The sequence below is a fragment of the Anopheles stephensi genome, chromosome 3, assembly GCF_013141755.1.
Source record: "Anopheles stephensi strain Indian chromosome 3, UCI_ANSTEP_V1.0, whole genome shotgun sequence".
Lineage (NCBI taxonomy): Eukaryota > Metazoa > Arthropoda > Insecta > Diptera > Culicidae > Anopheles > Anopheles stephensi.
In genome coordinates this window covers 41,685,730-41,693,449 of record NC_050203.1, presented here as the reverse complement: position 1 = coordinate 41,693,449, position 7,720 = coordinate 41,685,730, and the positions used below count along the sequence as shown (strand labels likewise).

Here is a 7,720-nt window from a genome sequence, read left to right as displayed (position 1 = left end):
GAATGGAGAGGCTGACGGTATGCTGCTATGCCGTTTGCGCTCATTCACAAAACCATCCGCACACAGGCGAACGACGGCGCGTGGGATGTGTGAGTGAAGAAACGCTTCACGAACTGGAGGAACGGTCGATGTGTGCGTGTGCGAAACGCTTCACGTGAGCGAAACGCGTGTAGTGGTGAAACGCTTCGCCTGGTAGACGAACAAGGACGGCAAGCGCTTCGCATCTACCGAGCTGTCATCTCGTTCATGCTTGTCGTACACGCCACACACACACACACACCATCGCAACGCGTAACACGGAAGCTGCTTGTTCCGTCTCGCTCTCGCCCGTGCACCCGTATATACACACACACACGCACACACACTTCAGGGTTTGACTAACACTAGCCTACACTGCGCTGCGGAAATAATACACCCCGTTGACGACGTCGTGCCTGCAGAATGTTTGAAATTCAAATCATCAGGACGGGTTTCTGCTTAGTTGGCAGAATAATAACACCGTACACCGTCGTTTCTGCGACGGCGATGGTGCAAAAAGCAACGGGCATAGCCTGCTGCTTGGGGCTTGCTGAAACCGATCGCCCCTAGCCAAGGCAGTAGTAGTAGTAGTGGTGGTGGTGGTGGTGTGCGTTCGCCAGTTCAAACAGTTCACACTGCGCGGCACACAAACACAGGAGAGCACTGTAGCGTGTGCTTTCAGTCGTGCAAACGGGCGCCCGCAAAACGAGACCACGAATGATCGCTTACTGCGCAGAGCAGGATAGCGAGTGGGGACGTTTTTATGAATGAAACTGCCGTTTGCTCTATACACGGCGGATGAATGGAATGAAACGAAAACTGTTCGCGAAGCACACGAGAGAGGCTAACCTTCATCCCTTCTACCTGTGTCTTGCCGTACCCCGTACCGACGTGTAGGCCCCGCACTGGGCTACGGCCCGTCACCTGCCCGTCTGTTCGCCTTCCTCTTACTTTTCCCTTTCCCCTTGACCGTGGCTGTTACCCCGCAGCCGTCATCCTTGTTGTGCACGGAATAAAAGCAAGAGGAACGAAGCGGGTGATGGGGCGGGGGAGAGGGTGAGAGGGGAAAAAAGAAGCGAAAACACAACACACACCAAAAGAAAACAGAAAACCTTCCGTCGCAAGTCCCTTCTTGCTCGGCTGTTCGTTTCCCGTTTTTGGATCCCGTCGTTCACCCACCACCGGTCGTCGTGTGCCCGTACAACGTCGGACGTCGTATGCATTTCCAGCGTGAGCAAGTATAATCTTTTCCTCGATCAAAACGCCTCAAACCAGGTCTCTTCGATTCAATTGAAAGCCGTAGTGTCGCGGGCCCGTGGAGTCGTAGAAACGGAAAGAGGCTGGTCGCAGAGGAACGGCGGAGCAACGTGACTGGAATCGTCCATACAACAGTACCCTTCCGCCCACTTCACCCAGTCAACAGGCTGTTCGTGGACAAGGGGGTGATGGTGTGGCTCGGTAAGAAGGATGATGGTAGGCAACGCACGGCACCATGTCATCTACACCAGTCCAACCCATTACCTTGCCCTCACCCTTCAGGACGTTGGATATTGCGTTATGAAATAGAAATGTTGAACTAACTTTAGGCTAGCAATATCGAGAAGCACCAATAATCAACAGACATTTTTTTTTCCAATATTATTTCTTTTCGTTTTTTCGTATTAAAGAACACCGGCCAGGCCTTCTCACTTGTATATTTTCCAATATAAGATAAAGAAGAATTCTGTTTTAAAATTCCATCCAAACCCACTATTAAATGTATGGAAGAGGAATTTTCTTTAGAGAAATAATTATGACCAACATTTCAAACTAAGCTAGCTCACTGTGCAGCAGCCGCTCGTTCTCGTGGCGGCTGCACGAGATGGTATAAAACTATCGAAACCAACTAGCATTCATAGATATTTGGAGAGAGCGAGAGAGAGAGAGTGAGTGCGATAAAGAGAGTGAGAGAAAGTAAGCATGGGAGAGCAGAATATTTAGATAGAGCAGAGCAGGAGCTTAGATAGAAAGAGAGAGAGAGATAGAGCAATAAATGTTCAGAGCGGAAGCGCGTGACGATCGACAAAAATACCGCCACTCCACACAGCGGAATCGAACGGAACTGCCACGTTTTTTTTAATAAAAATATAAAATCAGTCCTAACTAGCTAAAAATTGCAACATTTGCTTCTTTAAAGTAAAAAAGAAATTTAAAAAAACACTAGCCTATTACAGAATGCATTTGATTTGGGTGCTCGAACAACCTTCTCACCTGCGAACCTGCTTACAGGGGTTTTATGCTCGTGTGGTGGAATTTTGCATTCAGTTAGGGGAGATTTGTTCATTGGATATTTTGTGAATCACATTCGAACTGGCTAACTGCAAAATTCCCTAAACGCATTCTAAATTTCCTCTAACTATTTGAAAATTTCCATTGTAGGCCTGCAAAGTTCCACAGCGAACTTTTAATATTGAGCTGAACTGACTGAACATTGTTTAAAACATGGTGACTCTTGTTTTAAGAGAAAAACTTTAATACTGTACAATATAAAGCAACCGAAAACACAACGTAGAGCTTATGTTTCGCAACCATAAAGAGAAGTTTGCGACCTTGGCTCGCACAACAGAAAAATTACTATTCACATGTACCTTCAGAACATACTAGTATTGTAGTATTGGTTTAGGATTCCTCAGCATTGATTTAAAATTTGGAATACCCTTTAGTCACCTTGAAAAAAAGCTTCCAAGATTTAAAAGTCTTTTTCCGATTAGCTCCACATTCCATTCTTTTGCTATAAGACTGGCATAAGAACAGGCGAAAAAAAACTAGCAAATCAGATGAATGTCAACGTTTGACGTTTGCTGAAAGAGTGAAATTACGTGAAGAGTTAGCATAGGGCTCCAGACCTTAATGCATTCTCAGCCCCAACCCCATAACACCGTGCTGTGCTTATGGAGCACAGGGCACCGAGTGTCGCGAGAAATGATGATTTTAAATTGGAAAATTACCGCACTGCGCCTGCTCGTGGCCTCGGAGTTCGCAGTGTTACGTGCGTGTGTGCGGTTTTGTGAATTTGAGAGACTGAACTGATTTGACCGATACAGGAAGTTTTTGCCTAAGCAGCCCGAATGTACCCGGTAAATGGAAGCAGGATCCGAACCGCGCTTCGTTACACAGAACTCAGACTTTAGGTTGTTGCTGATACAAAGTTGGGGTTTTTGCAAAGTACGATACGACTTGTACGAAGCCTGTTGTACCGCCGGCTAAATGCATCGGCGGCACCATGGGAAGACACACCTATTCCAAAGGGGAATTCTTAACGATCAATTAACGAACCAGATCACCCTTACGAAATCGAACGCAACCGGGCAGTGCGCGATGCAGCAGCATCCCGTCTAAATCATAATCTACACCAAATGAGCTTCAAAAGGTTCGTTTCCTGCAGTGGACCCTGGACGATGATCCCCATGCCGATCGGCAGGCAGGGTCCATCAGCAGTAGGCCCGGGAATGAATGATCTCGACAGAAAAAAAAAACACTACGCAAGACAGGAAAAGAAAATTGCTCGCACCGGGATAATTTATGTACGCAACACAAACTAACACCTCTCAATACACCAGTCGCTCGCTTTCCGGCCGAGGCAACTATCCCGGAGACCCCTCGAGAGGTGTCCTCCATTCAAACCCCGAGAGTAAGAAGAATGCCCAGAATTGCTACCTGTCATTTCGAGGATAGACATCGTCTTGGAGGATCGGTCGCTTGCCCTGCCAGCACCCGGAGCGCTCCGTCCACGGTTAAAGATCGTGCACCGGATGCAGCAAGTGACTCGATACTCTCCTTTTTTCTTCCCTCTCTATGCTGTTGCCATTTTGGCTCGAGCCGCAGCACCGGACGCTTGACCAGGGCAGGGAAGAGATGAATCTGGACATTAATCCTGCGTCTCACCGTCAGGTTTCCAGGCTTCTGGTTTCCTTCCTTCCATCGTTCGGCCCTTTCGGGGCTTGGTTACGCCTCTAGTTGTGTGTGAGTGTGTGCGTGTGTGCGTGTGAGTGTATTCCTTGAATGAACGTAATGCAAACGGTTCGCCGATCGCGCGTTCAAATCGGAGCAGATGCACACAGTTTCTGATGTCAGCTTTATTGCCGTTGGGCGAAAGGAAGGAGAAAATGGGGCCAGAAGTGAAAAGATGGGACGGACGGAAACGGGCACGCACGGGTGGACGGCAAGGAGTGCGTGTTGCATTTCCGCTCGACATCAAACCTGTTTGCTCGGTGCTCGGCATCGATCTGCTGATCTGCTGCTGATCGGGGGTGGGGAGAAAAGGAGGTAGAGGTCAGATCGCGGGAGGCGTAACTTGGTGGACGCACCACCATCCGGACCGGAGAACACGTTTCGCCCTACAAGGGAAAGTCTAATCATGAGGTCTCATTCATAAATGATGTTAAGTTCTGCTTCCCAGCGGGTTGCACTGTGCTCGTCCGGTGCCGAGATAAAACCGTGTAATGGAGAGGAAAAAAAAACGATGGGAAGTCATTTAAACTTGCTCATAAATGGGGTTCTCGTCCAGCACAACTAATGCTCTGGCCTTGGTCCGTTGTATTAATTGCATCATAATATTGGTAGTTTGCTTTTAGCTGATCAGTCTTGCTTCGTTCGTCCTCACCATCGATCGAGCGACCCACTGACTTTAATAATCTGTAAATTTGCGACGTCATTCGGTGTGTGTGTGACTCAAGCGTCTTAAACATCAGCTTCGCACCAAGGCTTTTCGGATGTTTGTTATTATGTTATTTCTTTGTCGGTTTTGCCAAAAAAGACACACATTTTGGTGGGCTGATGCCGTCCGCGCAGCAGGGCCGTGAACCACATTTGTGAAACAGGCAGGGCGCGTTCGACCATTTGCTTCCGCCGAAAAGCAGCAGTTTAGGCGACGATTACAGATCCGAAGCACACCATAACACTCAAGACGGGTTTCGCTGCTCACTCACGCCAAGCAGCAAGCGATTAGGCCAGGGCTGCTGGGGCTGCCGTTTGAACGACATCGCTGCACTGGCGTGTCGGAAGCAGCGGCAAACGAATGTACGACTCTAACTACGCGCTAGAGCTCTGGGTTTGGCGATGTCGCGTTGTCGCCGCTTGTCTACGGCTCGTCTCAAAAAGGCGCACACACACACACACTGCTTGCCTTGCCTGCCACGTCCGTCACGGATCGCTGAATCAAAATCCCGGAGCTGCCGGAGCAGTGCGAGCCCTCTGTTGCGGCATGTGCGCCCCAGATGTTGGCCGGCATTTTTTTTTTTTTGCTGTTATGTTCGAGAGCCGTCCCCGAGCCGGGTCGGTTTCCCCGAGGGGCAAATGGCGGTTCATCGGTTTGCGCAGGGCCGTTAGAGAATTCCACTGTGTCGTCGTGTCGTGTCCCAGCTTGAGCTTGAGCGGAGCGGAGTTGCTTCGGTCGTTTGGCGTGGACCCTAGAGGCAAAGGGATAAGCGGAAACGCGCAAACAGCAACATTCTCACATACATACACGCACACCCAAACATACGCGTAGGAACGATGCACGCAGTTGGGCATCCGGATCTGGAAAAAAGAACCCCGCTAAAATAGAACTTGACTCGCGCAGAGCCGACTCCAGGAATCACACGATGAGCCGCTGTCGGCTGTCTTGCTGTGGCATGTCAAATTTAAAGTCCTTCAAATAAACGGACGGAGCCCCGAGTGCGAACCGGGGTGGAAAGTGAAACAGAAATGTATCTGCGCCTGCCGTATCGCTGCCGTATGGCGATTAGTAGGAAGGAAGGAAGTACGCTGGTTCGGAAACTGGAATAAATTCGGTGCCCCAGAACGGGGATGAGCGTGCGTGAAAGTTTGTCTGGAGCGCCAACGTACATGTGTACCTCGGGGGCTCTGGTGTGACAAACATATTGGTTTGCACAATCGATGGTTTACGGACTGTTTGATAACTTTTCCCTGGCCCGCTAGTGCTATTGATACCAAGTAGCCAGACAAGTTGGTCTGGGTGGGATTCGATGCTCAGCTCTGTGTTCGCAAGTTCGGTTTGTCCAGAGATTACCCTGCCTCCGGATTGTCCAGCAGCAATTCTGTCTCAACTTAAGCCGGCTATTTTGTCTGTGTCCTGTAACTAATTTCAAATGTAGTCAAAGTAGAAATTTGGTTGAGGCGACAGCGGCGCCGGTCTTCACACGGCATGACCTGGGATCAAATCCCACCCAGACCTTCTCCCCGTACGCAGACCTGGCTCTTCAGCTTAGGGTTATAAATCAAGTCACAAAAATCCAACAATTCCTGGCCGAGACCTTTCGAGGGTGTTAAGGCCAAGTAGGAGTATGAAGTACACTTGTTTTAAAGAATGTAGCAACAGTATCAACTTCAGATATTGTTAGGGTATATTGGAAACATGAAAGATCCAAAGAGGATAAATCAAGATCAGATTTCTTGATGATGTCCTGTATGATTTGGTAGCATCATTTGCTACTCTACCAGAAATAAACTCTCTAACTGCCGCACAGGATGCTTTCGCATCCTTTTGATTTGATGAACCTGTGTCATGTTTCAGTTATGGACAAGCGATTCCCCCTGTTTTGTAATGAAGATAAGATTTCATTGTGTTTTGGCTGTGTTGCATTGGGATGTAGGTAACGAACGGTCTTGCCGATCTTTGATGGGTAGAGAATGAACTGAGCAAACTCAGAGTGAAGGCGTTATTTGCAAAATATTCAAACAGTTCTTAACGTAAATCATATAAAACAATACACGAAGCCAAGAGTTTTGCTGCTTTGCCCATACCATCACTATTCTGCTCATTGATTTGTCTAGTCACACATCAAGATCCTTCACAAACAGCACCTGCTGAACAGTTGTTTTAGAACGATTTTTTTAAATGCTGTACCGTAGAACTTAGCTTGATAGGACGTTTGTCGAAGCGAAAGAGAATTTTCTATTTCAGTTGAACCGTTAAGGTTTAACCCATAGTTTACGATGTGGTGGAGATATCTCTGGTGGTACTGCTAAGTTCTTTCTCGTATTTCTACTTCGAGAGGTCTTAAGGTACCTTTTCCAGCTTCCCCAATTTTTTATATCATCCATAGTTTAGCGATTTTTTTTTGGAGTTAGAAATCAACCGCGTAAATGTACTACACCCCTCATCGATTCGAACGCCTAATGGTTCCTGAAAACCCTTTTGGGCCAACAAAACACTCCAATTCTCAGCTGCAGGTTTAAAGTCACTTGCCGTAATGAAAACAATTTAAATGTGTTGCTCAATTCGCAAAAGCACCTGCCAGGCACGTACGACTGCAAATCTATGGCTGCACTGCAATTATTGACAATTGGCCTACATTTTGGAAATCAAGTTTTGGACGATCGATTTCCATGCACTTTAAAGGGTGCACAGTGCGCGGTTAACAATGCAGATTCCTTCACGTAGCTTGCGCCGTATGACGCACATCCGTTCGATGTTAGTAGCACGAGTTAAAACGATTTACAATAGCCGCCGATATCGTGGCAATGGACGTCGTTTGATTTTTGCTAACATTTTTAGATGGGTGTGCTTTTTAACAAACAACATGATGAAAGATTATTAATTGCTCTTGCTTTTAAAATGAGGACCAATATACTTTGCATTGAGGGAAACTCTACCACTGCTACATCACTCTACGTTAGCTCGATCGAAACTCGGCGCAGCAACGAGTTGACAGTTGACAAG

The 7,720-nt window shown here is 47.6% G+C and overlaps 1 long non-coding RNA gene across 1 annotated transcript; it reads left to right on the top strand.

Moving 5' to 3' along the window:
- Position 1: 1 nt before the first annotated feature.
- On the top strand, positions 2 to 1,988 carry LOC118512303. The gene is made up of 2 exons (XR_004906282.1): positions 2 to 1,248; positions 1,316 to 1,988. It is a non-coding gene; the product is annotated as an uncharacterized LOC118512303 (long non-coding RNA).
- Positions 1,989 to 7,720: the final 5,732 nt, after the last annotated feature.